Genomic DNA, 25428 nt, shown 5'->3' with positions numbered 1-25428 from the left:
TCTGCTCAGGGCTTGGCCGTACTCACGATCACCACTTCCTCTCTTCCCAGCCTCTCTCAAACTGATTTCAAATAGGCTTTTGTGCTACTCTTATCAAGGTCGCCCAGGACTCCCACCTCACCTAACCCAGCAGTCACTTCTCAGTCCTAGGCTAAATCCTCCTGTCAGCAGCCTTGGACGTTTGATCACATCATCTACAGGAAGTTGTGGCTCCTAATTAAGACTCTCTTCTAAATGGAGGCTGGTCCATATTTGCACAGGGAAAGGATAAAGGGGTATGTTCTGGGAAGGCAAGAAACATCTTCACTCAACCCCTATGCGCAGATGAACAGTGTTATAAAATGCGTTCTAGTCCTAAGAGCAGTGCTTTGAGGACACAAAGATGGGAGTGACTGACTCTTTTTGTGTTTGGGAAGTGGAAGACAGAGAAATGTGTTCCATATCAAAGGGACTGAAGGAGAGGATGCCCTGTTAAAGCTTGCCTAGAGTAGGACTCCTCTCCTACCCTCAAAGTTCTTAATTTCTGATTAATAACCAAAAGATCACCTCTCAAGGCTTGTTTTTTTTGTAAGGCATTGCAACCCATTAAAGATGCAAATTTCAATGACTGTGGTCATTAACAGACGAGTGTGGCTCCATTGATCAGATCAGCTTTGCTGGTGAGTAGGGATCCCACAGGCAGGGATGACTGGGGAGAGCCCACTGAGGTCAGGCACAGACAACACAGGGGCACTGAGCTGGGAACCTGCTGTTAGCTCAGTGAGGGCAAAGGGAGAGGGATGGGGAAGAGACCCCCAAGGAGGCTTTGCCTACATTATAGGTTTAGGTTTGCTGGGCTGGTCCTTAGAAACCAGAAGTCAGTGCCATTCCAAGCAGCTCTCCTACATCCAGGAAAACCTCCCACTTGCTAGCTGGTCTTCTCATTTTTTTCCCTCCCTCATCAGGATGTTCTCTTAAAGCATCAACACTACCTGTTCCTTTTGTTTACATTGCCTTCAAGTGACTCTACTTGGCTCCACCAGAAGTGGAATTATTTTTTCAGACTGTAAAAACTAATGGTGTAAAGTAGGGTGGGGAAAGCCTCCGATCGTGGAAACTCCTCTCTCACCGGGGAATTTTGCTATGACACCGAGCCCTGGCCTCAAACCAGAGCAGGGCCATGCTCTTTCTTCTTCTCTTTTTAGTGTTCCCCTCTTTGACCCGCCCAGGGCTGCAATTTGTCAGGGTGTTTTTCCAGGTGACCTGGCTAACAACAATATGACAGATTCAATGGCTTTCATTCACAGCCCCAGTGGAGTCCTCCTCCAAAAACTGCAAAACTGGACACACGAACAGCCTATAAAAAAATCCTACCTCCCACAAGTGTCTGGACACTGCCTCTTCCCTAATGACCCTCCAGCAATCATGCAGCCTCGGGGGCTTTGCAGTATTTTTTTTTTTAATGATTTTTCCAAAACCAAGGTGTTCCAAGTGGTGAGAGAGTATTATTTTTTTCCCTTGCAGCAAGAGTCTAACTCCCCGGATATTTTCTGAAAACTGGAGCAGACCACATGAGTGGTCCCAAAGCTACTCACTTGCCACCAGACCTCAAAGTCTCTTTGAACCATGAGGCGCACTGGGCCTGCCTGTTATAAGGTCTGTAACTCTCTAATACACTGCAAGGAAAGCCATGTGATATCATGTGTGGGCCAGTTGGTTTGACCTTGAACTCTATGAGGGGTCAGCAAACTTGATAGTAGAAAGGCCACTCTGCAGAAGCAGCTCCTGTAAGTCCTTCTGCCACCCAGACCTCAAGCAACAGTTGGGGGGGGGAGGGCGGGGACAGCAAGACATTTTTACTGAGTCCTGATGAGAATGAATATGAAATTTTAGCCTACCACAAGCTGCAGGATGAAGTCGTCTCAGATATTTAATGCCTCACCACCTCAGATTCCTTATCCATAAAATGGGAATAATCATCATATTTGTGTCCTAAAATTCTTGCAAAGGAGTAGTAAGTACAGGAAGAGTGCTCAGCATAGAGTATGGCTCACAGTACACGCTCAAAAAATGTAGCTATTGCCTTATTGCCATCATCCACTGCTCAGGTGTGTCAGGCACTCGGTTGATTGCTTCATCGGCCTGGGCGGCACGTGAAACTGAACGAGCTTCTCTAGCAGAGACTAGAGAAGCCTGGGCGGCGGGCACGCTGCCCTTCCTGCGCTCTTTCCTCCCTGGCCATCCCACCTTGCAGGCCCTCTTCCCCCTCCCTGCCCTGTGCTCTTCTCCTCATCCCCACCCTATCACCACTACCCCCTACCCCCCAAGACCGCAGCTAACATCCCTCTTGATCTCCGAGTGTGAAGATCTTAATGAGCTTCCTGTCTCAAAAGGCACTGGTACTTGAAACCAACTCAGATTGTTGAATTGATGACTCTGCCATTTGTTAAAGGAATTGGGGGCCTGAGGGAGAAAGTGAGGATGATATTTGTGGGGCCAAGGCCATCTTTTAGGGCTTCATTCTCTCGCAGCTGAGAACCCGGCACACAGGTCGTCCCCATCCTGGACCCCTGCGTGGTGGGCGAGTGTGCGCCGCCAGGCTCAGTGGACTCCCCATTCAACAAATGTATAGTGAGTAAATACCATGTGCAAGGCACTACGTGAGGCACTAGGAACACAGTGGTGAGCAAGACAGATACAACTGTGCCCTTCTGGTACTTACATGCTGGTGGGGCACTCAAATAAAAATGTAAACGAACAAATATATGAAACAATCACAAGTTTTAAAGAGGGCTGTGGAGCAAACACGGAGCTGAATTATATTCTTGGAGGAGAGAGTGACACACAAAGAATGTGCAACTTGCTCTATATTATAAAGGAAGTCAGCAAATAAAAAGTATGCCACCACATGACCCTTTCTATTAAGGCGTTTACATTGGCAAGAGTCGGACTAACACACTGCCAACACGCCAGGAAACCTTATTTCCAAGTGGGGAAACTTGCCGTCTCACTCAGCTGCTCTGCCATGTTTTTTTCTTTACTTCTGGGGCTGAGACCAGGCTGGACCAGTATTGCTTTGATATTTTCTCTCAGACCAGTTTCAGATGAAAATATGAAGAAAAGTTTATCTTAAAGGAATCAAAATTATGATACTTACAGAACACAGGAAATCTTCATTTGCTTATAAGTTGTTCAGCTAAAGTTCTATGATTAGACTAGAAAATGCATTCCCTCTAGAGCTGGTGTAAAATTGCTTTCTTCTTAATACACCCCAAAATGACAACCCTGGGGGAGGGGTGGGACTATGGGTGGATTATATTTGTTTCACTGTGGTTTTCTGTAATTTCTCAAATTTTAACAATAAAGCTACACTATTTTTAAAAACAGAAAAGTAAATCTCACAGGCATAGTGTATTTGGTTTTTTTTTCTTTCTATCCAACAGCAAAACAAAACTACACTAAAAATACTATTAGCCGCTCAATAAAATCTACATGTTATCAGTAGTAAGTATTAGGTAGAAAACTAGGTAGGTAGAAGCAGGGAAGTAGACACGAAGTGTATGGGAGGGCATGGCAAATTAGAGAAGTGGCCTGTGAAAGCATCATGAGAAGATGACATCTGAGCAAAGACCCGCCAAAGGAGACCAGGGAGTGAGCCAGGAGGCTCGCGGGGGGATGAACACTGCAGATGGAGGGCTCTGTGCCCTAGAAGAAGGATCCTCCATCACCTGTTAACCCAGACAGACAAAGTCGCTTCAGACAGCAACCAGTCTGGACTTAATGGAATCAAAAAATGAGTCAGAAGAAAACTAAGTGATGAGTAGGCACAACATTGAGATAAGAAACCACTGCCACAGACTATGGTCAGGCAGGATTCTAAGTCCTTTATTTGTACTAACTCAATCCCAGTGACAACCCTGGCTAGGGTACGTATATAATTTAATGTCCAGACTGGAGCACCTGAGAGTAAAATGAGACACTATTAATAAACGCAGAGAAAATAGGCATAAACCAGGGTTGCCTCAGGCAAACTGGGATGTATCACCCCCGTACCCAGAGGCATATTATTATAACTGCTTTATAGAAAAGGAAACTGTCACAAGGCACAGAGGTCACAGAGGTAAGTGGCAGAGTGAGGATTTGAACTTGGGCAGCCAAGCTTTACAGCCCACACTCTTGATGCCTACGTAGTATTGCCTTTCTGTGTTGTGTACGCTAGGAAGCTCCCGGTGCTAAAAAGCTGGGTTTTATTTATCATCAGGAGCAGGTGATTAGGCTGGAAAAAGCACCAGCTTTTAGAATTAAACACCATCACTTTACAAGCGCAGCAGCCCTGGACAACCTCAGTAACCTCTCCAGTTCAGTCACCTATAAAACAAAGCTACTTAGACCTCTCCCAACACCTCTACCACACTCCAGTGAGGCAGCGCACCTATAAAACAAAGCTACTTAGACCTCTCCCAACACCTCTACCACACTCCAATGAGGCAGCGTTTGTAAAGATGATTTGGAAGCTGAAAAGTGTGACATGCATATTAATTCTAAAAAGTTATCATATATAAAAATCTGCACTTTCTCTGCAAAGGGCCAAATAGTAAATATTTGCAGCCCATATGGTCTCTGTTCCAACTAATGAACTCCACAGACAACATCTAAATATATGGGTGTGGCTGTGTGCCAATAAAACTTTATTCACAGGAAAAGGTGGAAAGTTACAGGCCAAAGTTATCCAACTCCTGACCTAGAGAAATGCTATTTAAAACTGAAGCCCCTCAATGCTCCCTGTGCCTCTTTTCTGATTCATTTTCCTCTATAGATAGCACTAATCACCATCTAACATAATGTGTATTTTATTTACTTATTATCTGCTTTGCCCACTAGAAAATAAGCTTTGTTGAAGGCTGAGGTTTTGTCCTTTGGGTTCACTGTTGAGTCCCCAGTGACTAGAAGGTTGCCTGGCACATAGTAGGAACTTTAGAAATACTTGTTGAAAGAGTACATGGATGAATGAATGGAGAGATTTTGAAGGAGTTGGACATACTATTGGGGAAGAAGGGAAAATCCATGGCAAGTTAAAAAAGGAAACAGAGAAAAAGGATGATATCTGGAAACCTACGGAAAGAAAAACTACTGCAAATGAACTCAAACTCAACTTTGAGTTCCTTGTAGGCAAAGGGAAAAAGGATTATTTCCAAAACCAATTTTGTGGGTTGTGAACATTTGGAAGAACTAAAGCCTTATAAAACAATTTTCAAAAGAGCTGGTTAAAATCTAAATGAATTATTGGCTTGATTTAAGTTTAGTTAAGAGAATAGCTTGAGGTTTGCTGCAGATCAACTAATTATGAGTGTGTGTGAGTGTGTGTGTGCATGTGTGTGCATGTTTAATCTCTCCTCTTCCACTACCCTGCCAAATGTGGGTTCAGTTTGTTCACTGGGAGTGGTCTGGGGAGTGGTAAGGAATTAATTCAGCAGACTTGGCAGGGAAACATACATATTTGTCCCTAGTTTAGTTCAGGGCTTGGCAAATTGTAGTGTCATTCTTTCTGATTTTTCTTCATAGTTCAACTCAAGCTCAAGGTTAACGTCAAAATATTGATTAACTGAATAAGTACATTTTTAAAGAGAGAAGGGTTCTTCATATACAGTGCTTTATGCTGTCTTTCAAATCAAGATCTATGTAACACAATCAACTGAACAACCTGATGTTTGCTAGAAGAAAATACGACTTCTCTTCTACAAAAGCAAGTTTGCATATCTAATGCACAGCTCACAACCTAAACAATATTCCACTTCCCAGGCACAGTGCTTAGCGAAAGTTTGGCTTAGCATAAACAACACTGGCAAGACTCTTCTAAAGAACTCTGATGCTGAACCCTCTATTCCGGTGCAGTCAGCTCAGTGTTTGAGTGCCTAACGCATGCCAGCAAGGAGTGAGGCTGAAGAACTTCGTTGTTAGGCTCACGCGTAATCATTTCATTTCATCCTTAACTTCTTAAAGAAATGAATTTCCACTTACTGATTGATTTAACATGGTAACTGTAAAAAGAGCACTGGATTTGGAGTCAAAAGACTTGGCTAAAGGACTGAAGAAATGAAGGAAAAGGAATAGAATGAAAAAAGAAAGAACATGAAAATGAAGAAAGGAAATGAACCCAAGAAAAAATGAAGAAGGGGAAGAAAAAGGTATGAAGTTCTGATTCATGACATGGAAGACTCTTGAAAACATGAGGCTAAGTGAAAGAAGCCAGACACAGAAGGCCAAATACTGCACGATTCCATTTACATGAAATCTCCACAACAGGCAAATCCACAGAGACAGAAAGTAGATGGGTGGCTGCCAGCGTCTGTGGGGAGGAGGGGAAAACGGGCAGTGACCGCTAATGAGTGCAGGGCTTCTCTTTCAGGTGATGAAAATGTTCTGGAATTAGATGGTGGTGATGGCTATACAACTTTGTGAATATACTAAAAACCACTGAATTGTACACTTTAAAAGGGTGAATTTTATGGTATGTGAATTATTTCTTAACAAAAAAAAGAAGAGAGGGATATTAAAAACAAAAAATGACCAGGCTCTGCAATCGACTAGCTTTGTGAGCTGTGGACAAGGCATTTAATTTCTTTAATATGTTTCCTCATCTGAGAAATGGGGGTAATATTAACCTACCTCTCAAGTTGTTGCAAGACACAAATGAGATCATCTATATCAAAGTAATTTGGAAAAAAATATATAATGCTACAAATTCAAGGTAATTTCACTCAAAATCTTTTTGTCTGTTGTTTTTGGTTTTTTTTTTTTTTTGCCGTACGCGGGCCTCTCACTGCTGTGGCCTCTCCCATTGCAGAGCACAGGCTCCGACGCGCAGGCTCAACGGCCATGGCTCACGGGCCCAGCCGCTCCGCGGCATGTGGGCTCTTCCCGGACCGGGGCACGAACCCATGTCCCCTGCATCGGCAGGCAGACTCTCAACCACTGCGCCACCAGGGAAGCCCTCACTCAAAATCTTAATGAGGTTCTTTACGGAACTTGATGGTAACTCTAAGGTGTATAGTCGTCCCTTGGCACCCATGGGGGATTGGTTCCAGGAACCCCCACAGGTTCCAAAATCCAAGGATGCTCAACTCCCTTATATAAAGTGGCATAGTATTTGCCTATAACCTACAAAGGATGTATACTTCAAATCATCTTTAGATTACATATACTACCTAATACAATGTAAATGCTATGTAAATAGTTGCCGACTTGCAGAAAATTCAAGTTTTGGTTTTGGGAACATTTTGGAATTTCTCTTTCCAAATATTTTCAATCTGTAGTTGGTTGAATCCTCGGATATGGAACCAATGGATATGGAGGGCAAGATGTGTATGTAAAACAAAGTGGCCAAGACAATTTGACAAAGAATAACAAAGGAGGGCTTGACTTACCAGATACCAAGCCTCTTGAGAAAGTTACAGCAATCAAGGCTGTGTAGTATTCACTCAGGGTTTGAAAAATATACCAGGAAACCAAATTTGAGAGAGCCTGGAAGCAGATTCACACATATATGGGCACTTGATACAGCAAAGGAGGTGCCAGGGTAGATGCAGCTCAGGGAGGGCAACGATCAACTCTTCAATAAATGATCCTGGGACAACTGGTTTTCCACATGGACAAACAATCCACACACAGATTTCCTCCCTCAATTCCAATTAGACTAAAATTATTTCAAAAGCCAACATTTAAAACTTTTAGGAGACAATAGAGAAGAATATCTTTATGTCTTTGGGATAGGAACACAAAGAGTGCAAACCATAGGGCTTCCCTGGTGGCGCAGTGGTTGAGAGTCCGCCTGCCGATGCAGGGTACACGGGTTCGTGACCCGGTCCAGGAAGACCCCACATGCCGCGGAGCGGCTGGGCCAGTGAGCCGTGGCTGCTGAGCCTGAGTGTCCGGAGCCTGTGCTCCGCAATGGGAGAGGCCACAACGGTGAGAGGCCCACGTACCGCAAAAAAAAAAAAAAAAAAGTGCAAACCATAAAAGAAAAAAAGAAGAAATTTGACTACATTGAAAGACCTTTATCAGAAAACACCATAAAAAGTGAAAAATAAGCCAGAGACTGGGAGACATTATCTATAACATATATCACTAAAAATCAGTATCCAGAACATATAAAGAACATCTACAAATCAATTTTTAAAAATACAGATAAACTGATAGAGAAAAATAGGTAAGAAACTTGAACTAGAATTTCACGAAGATGAAACTTAGTCAGTGAACACTAGTACTGAGAGAAATGCAAATCACAACAAAAAGAGATAAATATCATACCTATCATCTTAGCGACATTCAAAAGTCTGACTATGCTAAGTGTTGGCAAGGATGCTGAGCAACAGGAAGTCTCTTACACGGTTGCTTAGGAAAGTAATCTGGCAACAACTAGTACAGTTGAAGAGGCACATACCCTACCACCCAGTACTCCCATTCCTGAATATAATCCCTACAGAAATATTTATATATTAGCACAAGGAAACATGTTCAAGGCTGTTCATAGCAGCTTCATGTTTAACAACAAAATCTGAAGCAATTTAAATGATCATCAATAGAAGAATGTACAAATAGATTATATATTTACACAACGGACTACTACAGAGCAAAGAAAAAGAAATGAGCTAGAGCTACATGTAGCAACGAGGACACATCTCACAAAAAAAAGACACTGAAAATTAAAGTTGCAGAATAATATGAGGGTAAAAAAGACACCAATCATATAAAGTTCAAAAGCATGCAAGTAGCATTTTCTCTTGCTTAGGGACATATTCATATATAAGTATAAAGAAATATATGAGAAAATGAACACCAGTTTCAGGACAGTGCTTACCTCTGTGCACTTTTTTAAAGCTAATGTACGGCCAGGGTTAAAGACTTCTAGATGACACCATTGATGGAGCAGGTCCAAAGGAGATGGAATTCCATGCACTTTCCTTAGCAGAACTGAAACAGCACTGACCCACCCTCTATGGGTCCCCCTAGGAGCAAAGGCCACATGGGGTCAAAACCATATGCCCGACTCATACACAATGTTCTGATTAGCTGAGCTAATTATCCACAAGCAGCCAATCCCAGCAATAAGAAGCCACGAAAAGGGCTCACTTTACCTCAGGTACCATTTTGATGTTAGCGTGGGAGAAGGATGAAGTACTAAAATGGAAATATCCTGGTTGGTAAAGGATTACCATTCAGTAACAAGCAGTAACCAAGACTTTATCAATATCGGGACTTCCCTGGTGGTGCAGTGGTTAAGAATCCACCTGCCAATGCAGGGGACACGGGTTCGAGCCCTGGTCCCGGAAGATCCCACATGCCGCGGAGCAACTAAGTCCATGCACCACAACTACTGAGCCTGTGCTCTAGAGCCCGCGAGCCACAACTACTGAGCCCGCGTGCCACCACTACTGAAGCCCACGTGCCTACAGCCTGTGCTCCGCAACAAGAGAAGCCACTGTAAGGAGAAGCCCGCGCACTGCAACGAAGAGCAGCCCCCGCTCGCCACAACTAGAGAAAGCCCGCACGCAGCGACAAAGACCCAACACAGCCAAAACTAAATTAAATAAATTTTTAAAAAAAGACTTCATCAATATCACAGTTAATATGAAAATTATCCCATACATAACTTAATCTTTGATGATTCAAAAAGTACTTTAGGCTCCAATGACACATAAGAATCTTTACTACAAACAGCTGTTGTCATTACACATAATTTGTTGGCTAATAAAAAGTGTTGAGAGGGGCTTCCCTGGTGGCGCAGTGGTTGAAAGTCTGCCTGCTGATGCAGGGGACACAGGTTCGTGCCCCGGTCCGGGAAGATCCCACATGCCGCGGAGCGGCTGAGCCTGCGCGTCCGGAGCCTGTGCTACGCAACGGGGGAGGCCACAACAGTGAGAGGCCCGCGTACAGCAAAAAAAAAAAAAAAAAAAGTGTTGAGAGAAGGCTGGAAAAACCAGTGAGAGGTTGTACTTCTCATTCTCCCTTTGCAGAGAGACAATAAGACTCCCTCTTTATCATTATTTTAAAATTTTATTTATTATTTATTTATTTTTGGCTGCAACATTTAAACATTCTCTTGTTGCTCTGCAACAAGAGAAGCCACAGCAATGAGAAGCCTGCGCACCGCAACAGAGTAGTCCCCGCTCCCTGCAACTAGAGGAAGCCTGAGAGCAGCAATGAAGACCCAACGCAGCCGAAAATAAATAATATAAATAAAAAATAAATTTATAAATAAATAAATAAAAATAAAAGGCGATGTCTTTCAAATTGTTCATAGATCCAAGAAAGCAACGTTAAGTACTCAGTTCTTTGATCTTAAGGGTTATTTTGCAGGAACTGATAAAATAATTCTGAGGATTTGAACAGGCCTTGGCAAAGTTAACAAAAAGACACTGCTCCGAGAAAACCAACTTTCATTTTAGTACCCTTTCTCTCCTCTAGATGGGGCCCATTCCCAACTTGCAGGTACCCAGTGGCCTCCTACTTTTTGAACCCTACCTGCTCTCAGGAGCCGACCTCATATCAAGACACATCAACCAAATTCTGTGCCCATTTACATTTTAACAACTCTTTAAACCAAAGAAGTGAATCTCAAATTGTGGAATTTCAGGATACAGCTAGATGAATGGAGGGGTTGGGGGGGAAGCTGGGCACAGTTACTGCTATGGACTGGACTGTGTCTCTCCCCCCACAAATTAATATGTTGAAACCTTAACCTCCAGCATGACTGTATCTGGAGACAGGGTCTCTAGGTGATAATTAAGGTTAAATGAGGTCATAAGGGTGGGACCCTAATCTAATAGGGCTGTGGCCTTATAAGAAGAGACAGATTCCCTCCCTCCCTCCTTCCCTCCCTCTTCCCCCCCCCCCCCCGCCCCTCTCTCTCTCAGGGAAGCAGTCACCTAGCCATCCATCCTTGATGTTTTCATGGATGTTTACATTAAAGACAGTCCTACTGATGTCGTGTGTACTCTTAAAATACCAAATCCAAAGGAACAAGGTCTCTAATCAGGAACCCCAAGAGGCCCAAACAAAGACATGGGTGTTCAGCCTGGTGGGCAATGCACCCTGGCAGGGGTACAGCAAGATTGTGAGCAATCCATTCTAGAGTGCCAGGTCAGGCTACCCTCCCAAATATCCCTGCCTGGTGGGGGTTCCCATCATACAAGGAACCACAGAAAGCGGAGCGCTGCATACAAGGTCTTGAGGGGAAAAGGCACACTTCTGAACATATAGAAGGGCTAAGATCCCCCATTTGGGTACAGGCAGTTCTAAAATGCACTCAGAAGTTTAAATTCTGCCAAGGTTTGGATCCATTTCCAGTCTGGGGAAGAAGGCAGGAGGAGGGGGACAAGCTAAAGACACGGCTATGAGAAGCACTGATCATTGGTGCAAAGCTTGGAGGACAGGGGTGGTACGTCCCTGAAACTTAAAGTCAGGAGCCTCCATGCAGTAAACTGAAGGTCCAAGAAAGGACTCCTTGTCCCAAAGGGCTGGGCAGAGAACTCACAACAGAGAACCCCAGGGAAGGAGGCCTACGGAAAGGAGCATGGAAGTAGGAGGCAGCCAGGATGAGGGTTGCAGGGGCCACAGGATGTGCTCAGGGCTCTGAGGCAGAACTCAGAGATACATGCCCCTGGTCAGGAGTCAGAAAGACAAGAATCAGCTCTGCTAGGGACCCCAGATATCAACTCTGTTGACAGTCCAGGAACACGGAAGCACGCTCTCCATGATCGGGCTTATTTCCAGCCATCTGAATGGTTGGTGTCATGCCAACAAAGTAAGTAGACAGTGGTGAAACCCCCCTAGGACAAACCCAAGGGGCTCCTGGGTTTTCTTGTAATGGGGTCTTATTAAAACAAACAAAAGTACTTCCTGACTGTTGGCCTCAAAGAGCCTTGCCATAGTTTGGGTTCCTCCAGAAGGTAACTCCGAGGCAAAGATTCGAGAGCAAGCAATTTATTTAGGATGTGATCCCAGGACACAGGAGAATGGGGAAGAGGGACGGAGGCAGGAAGGCAGCTAATACAGGTGTTACCACTGGGGGCAGCTGAGTCTCAGTCCTGGGGAGCTCTGGGAGCCAGCGCAGACCGTCCATCCATCTCAGTGGTCCTGCTCATGGGCAAAGAACTGGGCTCTTTATCTACCAGCTTTCATCAGGCGCTGGCTGAGGGCTGCTCCCGGGGTGGGCTGGGGATTGTTAATTCCCCAGCCCTCCAGGCTGCCACATGGGTGGGCAGAGAAATGCACAGCTAGTGGCTGGAAGGGGGCTGGTGTGTATCGCAGTGCTCGGCACCGGGATGTTGAAACGGACACCCAGTCTCTGTGGAATGAACAAGGAAGTACAAAGCACTGAAGCCAGGGGAGAAGAGAGCGGCTTCGTGCCTGCCCTGCCCCACTTCTTCCTCCAGGTCAGTACCTGGGATTAAGTGTGCTCGCGCGCGCGTAAGGGCGGGGGTTGGGGTGTGGGTGGGTGTGTATGTTGGTTTGGCGTGCTTTTGAGGAGTGCAGTCGTTTTTCTTCAGGTGTTCGGAATGTTTGAGGAGAGACTAGGTGAGGGGAGATAGAAAGGAGTTGCTACTTGAGATTTAAAGAAACATCCAAAGAGCACTGGGCTTTTGTGGCTCTAACGGGGACTGCACACACCTGGTTCTTCAGCCCGCACTGGGAGGCCAACCCGAGAGGCACTGGGGCAGGGATGACCCCTGAATGGGCAACCGACCAAGGTCTCATGTAAACCCGGCTGTGCTCTAAAGCCTCGCTATTCAAAATGTGGTCCCCAAAAAAGCAGGCATCTTCCAGCCCCATCCCAGAACCCCAGAATCCGCATCTGCATTTCAACAAGATCCCCAGCTGATTGATGTGTACATCTGAAAAGCAGTGCCGTAGATAATAGTGTTCGCTGTGTTCTCTACATAAAGAGTACATTCAGCGGCTGTGACTCCTACCAAAATCAGATGGAAGGTATTTGCTCGATTTCAGGCTATATTTGCTCTATTCAGTTTGTCGAGTTAACTTCAGATTTGCTGAATGGAATAAGTTAATGCAGTCTGGGACAAAGGGAGATAATAATGTCAACCTGCGGACCTGGGTGTAATCACAACACAATAAAGCATACTTTAGTTTTTCAAAACCTCTTTCATTCACTTTGTTCTTCCCTTTCTCCCCCCTTGGCAAAATTAGGAATCAGTGCTTAATAAGCCTGTACCACTCCAGGACTATTCAGGTGGGGTAAACCTTTGCCTCAATATCTGCAAAATACATTTGACAGTTCCAGGAGTGTTTTTCATTTCAAAATAATTACGTGTGTGTGTGTGTGTGTGTGTGTGTGTGTGTGTGTGTGTGTGTGTGTGTGTGTGTGTGTGTGTGTGTGTGTGTGTGTGTGTGTGTGTCTCTCACAGGAAAAGAAAAAGTCAAAATTCTTGAGATACTTAAAAATGACATTTTGATATAGGTAAGCTGGTAAAGTAATAAATGAACATAGAAACACTCTTAGAAAAAAACTGAAGTAGAAAAACAACTGATGCTAAAACAATTCAAGTTATGAATAAAAAGCCTCAACACTGTATATAGATACAGATGTGGAAGTTTATGCAGAGGTTGTTACTAATCCTAATTGCATTCAGAGAAGAAAATAACTGACAACCATGAAAATGAGTAGAAATCTATCTGAAGCGTTCTTTTAGGTATTGAAGGGGAGCACAATATGACACCCCAAAATGTCTCTTTGGCATAAGAATTATCTTGAGGCTGATTATTTTTAAGAATCGGCACACAAAGGAGAAGCTCTGAAAACCGAGTAGAAGTTACCCTTTTGTAAGAGACATTTACATTTATAAGGGAAATCTCCACTTTAAGGGTATCTCCCTTTCTGTACCAGGAAGAGAAGGATGACTCTAAATCTCTAGAAACTCTTGTCAATGGAGAAGGCGTGGACTTAAATCTGCATAACAACCTTACCCTTGTTTACTGTATTTTTCCTGATAATTCCTATAACTGGCCTCCTCCACCACCACCCCCCAAAATCTTCTTTTGTCTTTAGCTGAAGATGGTGTTGAAGGTGGTTCGGCTTGGGCCATTTGGGGGAGTTACTCAGTTTTCGTGGGTCTCTCCTATGTATACAGGAGGTATATATGTTACTAAACGTGCTTGTTTCTCTCCTGTTAATCTGTCTTTTTATTACAGGGGTGTCTCAGCCAAGAACCTAGAAGGGTAGAGGGAATACAGCATTTACCGAGTAGTAATGCACATATGTGTTTATCAAAAGATATGTACAAGGGTGATCCTCACAACACTATTCATAAAAGCCAGAAACTAGAAACAAACCAAAGGCCCATCAAGAGTAGAAAGGATAGGCCTTCCCTGGTGGCACAGTGGTTAAGAATCCGCCTGCCAATGCAGGCGACACAGGTTCGAGCCCTGGTCCAGGAAGATCCCACATGCCGAGGAGCAACTAAGCCCGTGCACCACAACTACTGAGCCTGTGCTCTAGGGCCCGCAAGCCACAACTACTGAGCCCGCGTGTCACAACTACTGAAGCCCGCATGCCTAGAGCGCGTGCTCCGCAACAAGGGAGGCCACTGCAATGAGAAGCCCGTGCACCACAACAAAGAGTAGCCCCCGCTCACAGCAACCAGAGAAAGCCCGTGCGCAGCAACGAGGACCCAACGCTAAGGGAAAAAAGTGGTAATTTTGTCCTAGAGCTAATTGTTTCTGGATGGGAAAGAAAATAAGGGACAGATTAATACGGATACAAAAAGTTGTGGAAGGTTTGTAAAAAAGAAACCCTGAGAAAAGTGTTTTATGCATGGTCAGGGTTGGCTAAGATTAGATTGAATTTAATTAAGTAAATTGATTTTGTTATTAAAAGTAAGCTGGTACAAGACTGGAATTTGGTTTTCCCTCTGTTAAGAAAACAAAGTTTTTTGGACTATTGAGCTGCTTTTGATATCAGATTGTAAATTTTCTTTACCTTTTAAGTAATTTGTTGTTACATTCTGTATTTACTTTTGAAATCTTTTATTGTCACTTTGGTTAAGTGAACAAGTATTGTTTCCCAGTGACCTATGTGTTTGGCCAAGTGTTTTGAAACTTTTCGATATTTTTGACAAACTTCCCAAAGATCGAATTCTAATTAAAGTCCGTTGACCTCTAGCTAACTTCGAGTTTTCCAAAGAGCCCCGAAGGCATATCAAAGAGAAATATTTAAACTAATTAGGCTTGCTTGGTATGTTAAATTACATAGGAAGCATTGTCAAATGAGGGATAAACCTTAAGTTATATTGTATGGGTAAATGTTATTTAATATAGATATACTAGAAATTATATGGAATTCCTAAAATTTGAATACATCCTAGTAAAATGGTATCAGTCATAATTCTAGTTATCATCTTAAAATGTTGTATGTCACAGCAGTAATCAAGTTTCTTTGTCAATGGCATTGTAATCATGTGTTTAACCATGCCTTTTTAAGTTTTTTTTGTCATTCATAGACAGTTATTGTTTTACTCTGATCCTTTTGCAAAAATGTTTCATCTTCAAGATTCATAGAAAGTACTTTTTGACAAGTACAGGTTTCTAATAACTTTCAGACCATACTGCTGAACAAGGTAAGAAATTTAAAGAATCCTAACAGAAAACCTGATGGCTTCCTAAAACTGTTAACAAAAAGGATTCGTTACATTGGACCGAGTGAACTGGTGAATATGATTATAATTTGCATGGTTTTTTTCTGAAATATTACTGGCTTTTAATCTGTGTTTTCCAGATATAAGGAAACTTTTCCCCTCAGGGTAATTATGGCATACAGCAACTTGGTAAATTATACCTTTGTAAGTGGAATCGAAACATTTATATTTTCTCTCTACCAAATCCCTCCAGAAATTGGAAACTCTTAGGTTCCCAGATGCCTTATCAGGTGAATAAGGAAGGTCACCTCCTGACATGTACAAGAATCTCAAGATGTTTGGTGGACCTCAAGAAGAGAGGAATTCACCCAAATCTATACATATCACAGGCGGAATCTGGCTAGCCCTTGCCATGGATTTCCCAGCCTGGAGAGGCCTTTTAAAAGTTCGACCCGAGATTCCTTAGGAAAAGTTCCAGCACAGCCAATTTAAAAGAGCCTATTTGGTCAATTAGCCAGACTTATTCTGCAAACAAATCAGTCTTAATTTGGCTATATTTGGTAGAAATGAGGGTAATTTTAGAGAGAAAAAGATTGTTTCAGTGAGTATTAAATTCTAGGTTTGTTCATTGAGGTCTGTATTTACTGCTTAAGACTCACTTCCCAGATAGCTCCTTGTTGTTAAGTTATATTATTGGAAAGTTTAATTGAATTATTAAAAGAACACTCAAAGTTTGTTTCTGAAGCTTATCACAGCAATCTATCTTTGGATGAAGATCAGATGCCCCGTGACCTGCAACCAGGAGATTATGCATACTGGAAAAGGCATCATTTAAAGGACTGTCTCCAACCTAGATAAAAGGACCCTTATCAGGTGCTATTAACTAGCTCATACACAGAGAAACTGAAGGGAATTGACTCTTGAATTCATATTTCCCACTTAAGAAGGGCCTTTGCATTGGACTGATATATAGAAAGGCCTGCTGACCCCCAAATGATACCCATATCAGGACAAGAAGAAGACAACAGCAGTGATAGGCAGATGACCCAAGAATCTGGATCAGGCTTGTAAGATCCATCCTTCTAATTCAACTGAACTGTTTACCAAATGTTGGTCTCCTTATCAACACTGAAAGTTATTGTTTTACTTCTAACCATAACATTACATGTTTATAAAGATCAGGAATTGTGTATGCTCCTTGTTCCTATGAGTACTGTGGTTGAGAACACAGGCTCTAGGTCCATCCACGGCTGCAAATGGCAGAGTTTTATTCTTTTTCATGGCTGAGTAATATTCCTGTGTGTGTGTGTGTGTGTGTGTGTGTGTGTGTGTGTGTGTGTATGTACACACACACACCACTTCTTTATCTATTCATCTGTTGATGGACAGTGAAATAAGTCAGACAGAGAAAGACAAATACGGTATGATATCACTTATATGTGGAATCTAAAAAATAATACAAATGAATGTATATAGCAAAACAGAAAAGACTCACAGATATAGAAAACAAACTAGTGGTTACAACTGGGGAGAGGGAAGAGGGAGGGGCAAGTTAGGGGTATGGGATTAAAAGATACAAGCTACTACGTATAAAATAGATAAGTAACAAGGATGTAGTGTATAGCACAGGGAATTATAGCCATTACCTTGTAATAACTTTTAATGGAGCATAATCTGTAAAAATACTGAATCGCTATGTTATATACCTGAAACTAATATGATACTGTAAATCAGTTATATTTCAATAAAAAAACAAAAACAAAACACAGGCTCTGAAATCAGATGGTCTGTGTTCAAACCCTGGATCTACTGCTTACCATTTGTATGATCTTGGACAAAGTATTTAACCTCTCCATGCTTCAGTTTCCTCCTCTGTAAAATGATAATAATAGTACGTGCCCCAAGAGGATGGGAGGGTTAAATGAGTTAATATACGTAAATTGAGCACTGCCTGCCCAATAAATATTAGCTGTTAGTTATCATTATTATTATCAGAGTCAGAAATGTAGTTGATACCAGATGTCTGTTGATTAATGACTTACATTAAAATATATTCTAAAAATAAATTAATTAAAAATACAAATAAAATACACTCTATGCTTAACCTAAAGAAATTTCCACACCAAAACTGAATTTGAATTTCTCTTAGGATTAGTGCCTGATTTCTTCTAGATTCTAGGTGCACTCATTCATCCATTCAACAAATATTTATTGAGCACCTACTATGTCCCACTGTTCTAGGTCCTGAAAATACAACGGTGAGCAAGATACACAAAGTCCCTGCCCTCCTGTATTCTAGCAGGGAAAAAAAGGACACGGAATCAGTGAACGAATAACTAAATAATATAATTGCAGATAATAGTGTTACAAGAAAACAAAAGTGGGATGAGGGGTGGACATTTATAGTGGTAGGTGAGGAATGCTGATTTAGAATGAGGGTTAGAGAAGACCCAAATGAAACAGAGGGACAAGTTATGTGATTATCTGGTGAAATGGTGCTCCAGGCAGGTAGCACCACAAATACTAAAGCTGGGAAGCAGGAAAATGCTTGGCTTGGGTGATGAATAGCAAGAAGGCTGGTATATCTGGAGAAGTGTGGGAAGAATGAGATACAAGTCATATAGGGCCTCAGAGGCTACAGGGAGCAGCTGGGGGTTTAGCATAAATGTGGTAGAGGCTGTTAGAGGTTTTGAGCAGTGGATTTACAAGACTGCCTTTACTGGCAATTCTCTGGGGTCAAGACTGGGTGCTGGGAGACTGGGTTAGAGGCTATATCCTAATTCAAGAGAAAAATCTGGGTAGCTACCACTATCTCAGGGTATTAAAAATGAACTCACTTTGTATCATAACAGGATCTGATATAAAATGAATCTGTCCTGGACACAGTTCAGCAGTTTGGGGGCTTAGAACCTAAATGAACAGTTTTATAAAACAGGGTTATATGAAAGAGTGTCAAATCAATGCAGAGGGTCATGATCATCATTTTTAAATGAAGTAGAACAGATGGAAGAGAACTGAAATTTTCAGAATACACTGCACAGAGGAAAAATGCATAATACTTCGTGAGATTCTGTTTCAATTATATACAGGTATGTTCATACTGGGTTGAGATCTATACTTTTCACTGTGAATGGTGGGCAGGAAAGTTTGAAAAACACCACAAAAAGCTATCTTATCTTATTTATACTTAAGATATTTATTTATATATAAACTGTTCCTTTGTTCTCTCCCTTCCTCGCTGTACCTGGCATCCCCCGCAAATGAGAACATTATAAAAAAAAAGCTCCAAAGGTAGTTTCTTCCTAGTCTAAATAAAATGAATTGACTTCTGCTACACTATCTTCTTCTCCAGGGAAGAAGGTCAAAATATGACCTCCCAAAGCTGGGAAGACTGACTCACCTCTAAACTGTTAGGCTTTCAATGAAAAAAAAAAAAAAAAAAAAAAAACCAAGCAGAACAAGAAATTTTAAAATTAAATTTTAGAACATTTCAAAGCTAAAAATGGAAAGAAAACCCCCTGAAGGTACTAATAAGGGTAACTGTCAGAACTCCACAGCGAGCAGAATAGCTAGTGGTAAGCTATGAGAAGCGTTCCCACCTGAGTCAGATACTACTCCTCAACACTGCTCTAACAGGGCAGCCTAGCCACTAAGGAGACCAGACAAACTGAGGAAAAAATATTGGGGGCGGGGAGGGACCCCTATACCACTGCCATTTGCAGCCCGTTTGATTGTCGACCTTGAAAATTCAAGAAAACTGACTGAAAAACTATGAGAACTAATGAAAGTTCAGTAACATGGCTTGAATATGCTAGACCTACAAAAAAATTAAAAAGCCTGTCTATACGATAGTATAGTCACAACAAAATAAAATGGGGGGGGGGCACTTCCCTGATGGCGCAGTGGTTAAGAATCCGCCTGCCAATGCAGGGGACACGGATTCGAGTCCTGGGCCGGGAAGATTCCACAAGCCGTGGAGCAACCAAGCCCGTGCGCCACAACTACTGAGCCTGTGCTCTAGAGCCTGCGAGCCACAACTACTGAAGCCCGTGCACCTAGAGCCCATGCTCCACAATAAGAGAAGCCACCGCACCGCAATGAGAAGCCCACGCACCACAACAAAGGTAGCCCCTGCTCAACGCAACTAAAGAAAGCCCGCACAGCAAGGAAGACCCAAAGCAGCCAATAAATAAATAAATAATAAAAATAAAATGAAATGGGCAAAAAAGGATACAATTTCTAAAAGCAATACAAATTACAAACAAAACAGTCTAGGAATGCACCTAACAAGAATGTGTGGGACTTCCCTGACAGTCCAGTGGTTAAGACTCCGAGCTTCCAATGCAGGGGGCGCAGGATCCATCCCTGGTTGGGGAACTAAGATCCCACATGCCACGCAGCGCGGCCAAAAAATAAAAAAAGAAACAAAAAAAATTTTAAAGAAAACAACAACAAAATACCCTCTTATTAAAAAAAAAAAAGAATGTGTAACACCTACACAGTGTGGTATAGGCATAAGGACAGATGTACAGATCGATGGAACAGAAGAGAGTTCAAAATTAAACCCACACATACTCAGTAAATTCATTTTTGACAAAGGGGCCAAGGGGATGCAATGAGGGAAAAGTATAGTCTTTTCAACAAATAGTGTTGCAACAACTGGCAACTATCTATATGGAAAAGAGTGAACCTTGACGCATACAAAAATTAACTCAAAATGAAGTCATGGGACTTCCCTGGTGGCGCAGTGGTTAAGAATCCGCCTGCCAATACAGGGGACAAAGGTTCGAGCCCTGGTCCAGGAAGATCCCACATGCCACAGAGCCACTCAGCCCGTGCACCGCAACTACTGAGCCTGGGCTCTAGAGCCCACGAGACCCAACTACTGAGCCCACATGCCACAAGTACTGAAGCCTGTGCACCTGGAGCCTGTGCTCCACAAGAGAGGCCACCGCAATGAAGAGTAGCCCCCGCTCACCACAACTAGAGAAAGCCCACGTGCAGCAATGAAGACCCAACGCAGCCAAAAATAAATAAATTAATTAATTTTAGAAAAATGAAGTCATAAACCTACATACAAAAGATAAAACTATAAAATGTCTAGATGGTGGCACAAGAGAAAATCTTGGTAAATGTGAGGTAGACACAGATTTATCAGACAGGTTAACAAAAGTGCTATTCATAGAAGGAAAAAAACCTGATAAATTAGACCTTCTCAAAATTTAAAACTTGTGCTCTTCAAAAAAAAATCATTAATTCCACTTATATGAGGTATGAGTCAACTAAAAGAGTCAAACTCACAGAAACAGAGAGTAGAATGGTGGTTGCCAGGGGCTGGAGGGAGGGGGAAATGGGGAATTGCTGTTCAAAGGGTACAAAGTTTCAGTCATGCAGGATGAAAAAGTTCTAGCTATCTGCTGTACTACACCATGCCTATAGTTCACAATACTGTATTGGACACTTCAAAATTCGTTAAGAGGGTAAACCTCATGTTAGGTATTCCTACCACAATTTTTTTAAAAAATAAAGAAAATGAAAAGGCAAGCCACAGACTAAAAGCAAATGTTTGCAATACATATATCTGACAGAGGACTTGTGTGCAGATGTATGCAGAACTTTTACGATTCAATAATGACACACAATACAATAAAAAAAAAACAGACATTTCATAGAAGATATACAAATGACCAAAAAGCATACAAAAAGATGCTCAACATCATTAGTTATCAGGGAAGCACAAACTAAAACGACAGAGATGCCACCACAAATCTACTGGAATGGCTGGAATAAAATAAGCTGACAATACCAAGGGTTGGCAAGGATGCCAAGCAACAGGACCTCTCATACATCACTGGTGGGAGTGCACGCTGGTGTAGCCACTTCGGAAAAGTTCAGCAGTTTCTTATCGAGTTAAATTTACCACACAATACAGCAATCCTCCTTCTAGGTATTTACTGGAGTGAAATGAAAACTTATGTTCACACAGAAAGCTGTATGTGAACGTTTACACTGGCCCTATTCATAATCACCAAAAGTTAGTAAATGGACAAACTGTGGAATATTACTCAGCAATAAAAAGGAACAAATTACTGATTCACACAACACGGGTGAATCTCAAGTGCATTATGCCAGGTGAAAGAAGCCAGACTCAGAAGGCTACATCGTGTATGAATCCATTCACAGGACATTCTGGAAAAGACAAATTTATAGGGACAGAAAACAAATCAGTGGTTGCCAGGGGCTGAGAGTGGTGGGAGGGGTTGACTACAAAGCGTCAACAAGGAACTTTTTGGAGTGATGGACTTCTTCTATATCTTGACCATGGGGGTGGTTACATGATTACATGTATTTGTCAAAGCCTACAGAACTGTACACTAAAAAGGGTGAATGTTATTGTAAATAAACTGTACTTCAATTTTTTTTAACATCTTAATGGAGTATAATTGCTTTACAATTGTACTTCAATTTTTAAAACATGGAATCGGCTCAAGAGTTAAGCAGATTTATAAAATGAAACACAGGGGCTTCCCTGGTGGCGCAGTGGTTGAGAGTCCGCCTGCCAATGCAGGGGACACGGGTTCGTGCCCTGGTCTGGGAGGATCCCACAGGCCGCGGAGCGGCTGGGCCCGTGAGCCATGGCCGCTGAGCCTGCGCGGCTGGACCCTGTGCTCCGCAACGGGAGAGGCCACAACAGTGAGAGGCCCGCGTACCGCAAAAGAAAAAAATAAAATAATTAAATAAATAAATAAATAAAATGGAACACAGTGTTCACAGACTTTGATTGAGGGGATTTATTTTATGACAATTTTTCCCAAATGTTTACTCCATTTCTTAACGTCCAACATCTCCCACCTCACACCACAACCCCCAGATAATTTCCATGTGGATTAAAGACCATGTATTTTTAACACCATGAACATTTTAGCAGAAAAATTGTTTTCCTCTATCTTGAGGTAGCGAAGGCCTTTCTCAGTGAGGCATAAAAGGCAGCTCCCAGGTTTTTACTAAAGGCAGAATCTCTCCTTTCTATCTTCAGAATTATTACCACCACAGAAGTGCATTCTTCCCCTCCCCCCGACGCCCAGCTCTTTCTTTTCAATGTAATGGTGCTCTTCCCAGTTTGTAGTGTGTATTTGAACTATCTTGGCACTCTCAGGTAACAAAATGGAAAAATACGTTTGTCAGTTTCATGTACGCTGTGAAAGCACTAGGGAACCTCACGGTGATGTCCCCCTCGCTGAGTCCCCAACCAGCCTCAGGCACACCACAGCCACACTGGAGCACCCAGAATGACCACATTAGCCGTGGAAGTGCAGCTTCCTTACTGGCTCTCCCTAACACCTGAGCAAACTCACTTTGCCATTTCTGGAAGGCTGTTCATGGTACCAGAAACACAGCAGCTCTCCTTTGCCTGCCAAACCCGCCAATGAAATGCCATTTCCCAGGCTTTTTCCTCCCTCTGCTGAACAAAATCATATCCATAATTAAAGTTCCATTTTTTTCCTTTTCTCTGTCTCCAACATTTTTTATTTTTTCTCTAGAAAAGTACACACACCTGCAGTCTGTGGGTTTGGGGCAAGAATTATTCACAGAAAACACTAATGCTGGCCCTGCATTTCTTCAGTGTTTTTCAATAGCAAAGTCTGCTCTATCCCCCTTTTAATGAAAGTCACCTTGCAGGGATGTGGGAATGATAAAAGCAGAGGGAATCCGATAGGGGCTGGCGTCGCACTGAGGCCCTGTAAAGCAATACCCCTGAACAGCTTCAAAATTTGGCCACTTTTTATTTTCCAGCTTTGCATTTGAGCTGAAAAAAGCAGCCAATTTAGCAATGTCCAGCTCATTTTAGATCTTAAGTAAGCAAAACTTTGGGACACTAAATAAAAACTCTCCAAATCCTTTGAAAATAGCACACGCCTTTGTCACTCAATTCACAAACTATTACAACATCGAACTTAATTGTATTAATAATTAAGCTCTTAATAGATTATTAATATTATTTTTAAAATAAATATTGTCATACCATGTAGAACTGAAATTATACTCATAGGCTTATCTCTTAAAATAGCTGAAAAGAAGTTGAGAAAGATGGAAGCAACTGCAACATCTAGCTTGTCTTTGCTTAATAAACCTTCACTCTCCATCACCCACCAGCTCTGAACACGGATCAAAGAAATGGGTCCTTGGGCTTCCCTGGTAGCTCAGTGGTTAAGAATCTGCCTGCCAATGCAGGGGACACGGGTTCGAGCCCTGGTCTGGGAAGATCCCACATGCCGCGGGGCAACTGGGCCCGTGAGCCACAACTACTGAGCCTGTGCGTCTGGAGCCTGTGCTCCGCAACAAGAGAGGCTGCGACAGTGAGAGGCCGGCGCACCGCGATGAAGAGTGGCCCCCGCTCTCCACAACTAGAGAAAGCCCTTGCACAGAAACGAAGACCCAACGCAGCCAAAAAAAAAAAAAAGAAAGAAATGGGTCCTTTTTCTGCCTACGGATCAGCTACATAATTTGTGGGGCTTAGTGCAAAATAAAAATGCGAAGTCCCTTGTTCAAAAATTATTCAGAACTTCGACAGCAACAGCAGAACATTAAACCAAATACAGGTTGCATGCCCATGAAGCCAGCTCTACTATCAGATAATGTAGTTGGCTGGTAACCCAGTAAGAAGAGTAAAGCATTTTGCTACTAAATGAGTAGCAATCGTTTAAATGTGTGTATTTGGGGTGGAGGTGGGATTGTAAAGTCTTAGGACCTCCTCTCCCAATGTCCCAGTTTTCCTAAGGTTTTCAGCCTGTTGGACAAAAAGTACTTCTGCAGGGCCTGCGGTGTAAAGTGTGATCCATGGAGCAGCAGCATCTGAGAGCCTGTCAGATATGCAGACTGTCGGGCCCCTCCCCAGCCGGACCTACTGAATCAGAATCTGTACTTTTACAAGATCCCCAGGGAATTCGTGTGGACGGTACATACAAATAAGTGTCACTGTCGAAGCAGCCACGGAAAACCTCTGCTGCCTGCCTCATCTGGCTCTCAGGAGACCGTCAGCGCTCCCTCTCCACACCTGAAACGTATCTAGCTCTGGAGCCTTGAAATGGCAAGTCCCTGTCGAAAAGCGCTCACCCGAGACCTCCAGTCTCCTGTCCCCAGCCTCAGGCTCCTGGCTGCCGCTCCATCCCGCCGCGCCCTTAGCCACCTGCTCTGCGTCCAGCCAGACGCTGCCGCGCCAAGTCTTCTGGGGCCCGGGTCGCGTCCGCGCTCCGCAGGCTCCGCCGCACCCACCGCGCGGCGCGGCAAACTGAGTCCCCACCAGTCGGGTCTCGAAGACCGCCCGCGCGAACAAAGCTCGTGGCTCTTTTTCGCGGAGGGTTGGGGAGAGCTGGAGCCCGTTTTAAGCTTTTGGATACACACGCCCCTCTCCCTCGGAGAACGCGTCGCCAGAGCCCCCTTTCCCACGGCGCGCCCTCTCCCACTGTCGGGGTGCCAGCTCCCGGAGCTCGGCCCTCAGCCTCCGCCTTTTAGGGCGGCCCAGGGCCCCGGCTCAGAGCCGCAGTCGGGCGGAGGGAGCGTTCGCCCCGCCGTCCCGTCGCACTCCAGGTCCAGGCGCTGCGCCCGAGCCGCCCACGCTGGTCGCCAGCTCCGCGGCTCCCCGGCCGGGTCTCAGGAACCCGAGAAAGACAGACCCATCCCGGCGCCGCGCGCTTACCTGCCGGTCCCCGCCGACGGGCTGGCTGTTGGCGCCCTCCAGCCCTCCTTTTTCCCTTTCGCTCGGGCCGCGGCCCTCCTCCTCCCGCCCGCGGGCTGGGCA

At 43.5% G+C, this 25428-nt stretch overlaps 1 protein-coding gene across 5 annotated transcripts in view; it reads right to left on the bottom strand.

Annotated features, from left to right (window-relative positions):
- Positions 1-25428, bottom strand: part of ADGRG2 (adhesion G protein-coupled receptor G2) — a 113235-nt gene extending 87807 nt beyond the window's left edge. For 4 of the 5 annotated variants that reach the window (XM_060137886.1, XM_060137890.1, XM_060137891.1 and 1 more), the window contains exon 1: positions 25327-25428. The gene's annotated coding sequence lies outside the window, so the exon portion shown is untranslated. Of the gene's footprint in view, positions 1-24684; positions 25034-25326 lie in introns of those variants that run through there. The other variant, XM_060137887.1, reaches the window with a different exon arrangement.

The sequence above is a fragment of the Lagenorhynchus albirostris genome, chromosome X (assembly GCF_949774975.1).
Source record: "Lagenorhynchus albirostris chromosome X, mLagAlb1.1, whole genome shotgun sequence".
Taxonomy (NCBI): Eukaryota; Metazoa; Chordata; class Mammalia; order Artiodactyla; family Delphinidae; genus Lagenorhynchus; species Lagenorhynchus albirostris.
Note: the sequence above shows the minus strand (reverse complement) of the source record. Positions and strands in the feature narration are given on the sequence as shown.